Source organism: Engraulis encrasicolus, chromosome 19, assembly GCF_034702125.1.
Source record: "Engraulis encrasicolus isolate BLACKSEA-1 chromosome 19, IST_EnEncr_1.0, whole genome shotgun sequence".
In the NCBI taxonomy this organism is placed as follows: Eukaryota; Metazoa; Chordata; class Actinopteri; order Clupeiformes; family Engraulidae; genus Engraulis; species Engraulis encrasicolus.
In genome coordinates, this window is record NC_085875.1 from 27,909,392 (window position 1) to 27,911,891 (window position 2,500).

Below are 2,500 nucleotides of genomic sequence, written 5' to 3' on the forward strand. Positions count from 1 at the left end.
CAGTGCAGTAAACTCCTTCCCCTGTCCATGCCAGTTGGCAGAGCAGAGGAGGAGGAGGAGGAGGAGGAGGAGAGTGAAATGAGAATCATTAGCTGTACACTGCGCCCAGCCTACTAAAGAGCACTCCACCATCTCTCATCACTCACTCGCCAGATTGAATTACCCAGCCCGCACTCGGGCAAAGATGGCCCAAGACGCCACATCCCATAGCATCGCCTGTCTAAGATGGAGTACACAAGTTTTTAGATGCGTCCCAGCATCTCTATTGGGTCTGTCTGTCCGTTCGTCTGTCCGTCCGTCTGAAACGCATTCTTTCAATTGTTCCTTCCTGTGTCCACAAGGCGGCAGAGTTGCTTGCTGTCAAGTCCCGAAAATCTTTGTGCTGATGGTGCGTGTGTGTGCGTTTGTGCAAGCATCTGAGCGTGCGTTTGTGCATGCGTTTGTGCAAGCATGCGTGCGTGTCTGTGTCGCTGCATGCATGCGTGCGTGTGTGCGTGTGTGCGTGTGTGCGTGTGTGCGTGTGTGCGTGCATACATTTGTGCATGCATGCGTGCCTCATGTCTAGACTCAGAGAGACAGGGAGGAGTGGGGTGGAGGTGCTATGCATTGGCGTTGGGCGAAGGTCTGTATCGATCTCGTCTGTCTGCCGTCTGCTGTCTGAGGTCTCCATCTCACTATCTCTACATGTGAGCTCATGGGGGGGGGTGATCTGGGGAGGGCTGGAGCGTGGTGTGCCTGTGTGTGTGTGTGTGTGTGTGTGTGTGTGTGTGTGTGTGTGTGTGTGTGTGTGTGTGTGTGTGTGTGTGTGTGTGTGTGTGTGTGTGTGTGTGCGCGTGCGTGCGTGCGTGCGTGCGTGCGTGTGTGTGTGTGTGTGTGTGTGTGTCTTTGTCTGTGTCTGTGTCTGTGTCTGTGTCTGTGTCTGTGTCTGTGTGTCTGTGTGTGTGTGACAGAGCCAGTCAGGGATGGGTTGGGTTGGACCGGGCAGTCATCCAATTCTCTGCCTAAAACTGCTCTGTCCATCCTAAGAAAAATCTCCATTAACCCAGAAGACAAATGTGCATACAAACACTCACATAATAGTAGGCCTACCTATTCTGGTAGATTCTTCCACTCTTCCAAAAAGGATTTAAGTGTGCATACATCTTTCTTTCTATTTTACACGGTAGATTCTATAAAATATTTCCGTGCCAAAATAAAAATGTGCAATGACATTATGTACAGGCCTACTCAATACACAATAGCACCATATGTATTGCAGTGCGATTAAATAAGTTAGTATAGCTGATATCTCCTTGCTTTGCACATACAACCTCTTTGCATATTTAACATGTTTCTTTGAACAATTTGTTTCCTTTTTTGGAGGGCCAATGCCTCCCACGCATGTACTACAGTTAGCTCCAAGAACCCGGGCTGGGAATCGAACCCGGGTCAGTCGCATGGCAGACGACTGCCCTACCGGTTGGACACGGCAGGGCCAAACCTCTTTGCATATTTAACATGTTTCTTTGAACATTTTGTCTCCTTTTTTGGTGGGCCAATGCCTCCTACGCGTGTCCTACGGTCGCTCTTAGAAGTCTATTTTCATGCACGAGTACACACTCAACCCCTCTTGACTCCTCTTGAGTCTTGTTCGATGTCCAAAAAACATGGCGGCAGGGCTGGACTGGCCATCTGGCATAGCAGGCATTTCCCGGTGGGCCCCGCACCCTTGTGGGCCCCTATTTTCAGATTTAAAAAAAAATAAATGAAAAAATTCTGAAAATAGGGGCCCACAAGGGTGCGGGCCCACCGGTGAGTCAGTTCTGCACCGCTAATTATGAGGGGGGGCCTCTTTAACCCAAAAGTGCCCTGGCCCTATTTCTCCCCCAGGCCAGCCCTGCTCGGCGGGCTATGTAGACTCACTGCTGGTGGGCTGGTGGTAGACTCAAATCGTGGTTGCAGCGTACGGTAAGTGATGCGGGGGTGGAGAGAGGAGTGTGTGTATTAATGCATGAGAGGGATTTGGATGACTACAGCAGTGATTCCCAAACATTTTGTGGACTTCAGAATATTTTCTTGCAAATATTTTTGTGCCCATGCAATTTTTTGTCCATTCATTTTGCTAGATTTATTAATTATTAATATTGCTAGATTAGGAGTTATTAAGTGATGGTCCTACTCCCCTCTACACGCACGCATTCATGCACACACGCAGGCACACACACACACACACACACACACACACACACACACACACACACACACACACACACACACACACACACACACACACACACATGAGTGATTCTACAATTCCCCTACGCTTTTGGCAAAAGCAAAATGTCAATTATCAGTATTTTTTTTCAACTAAATGACCTAGATGTTTACATAGTATATATATTTAAGTTTCCAAACAAACAAATTGCCAAGCTTAATCTTAAATCATTTGATAAATACTCTAATGAAAGCGAACATTTGCTTGATTATTTTGTCAACAGTGTTATGGACAAATACTATGTCA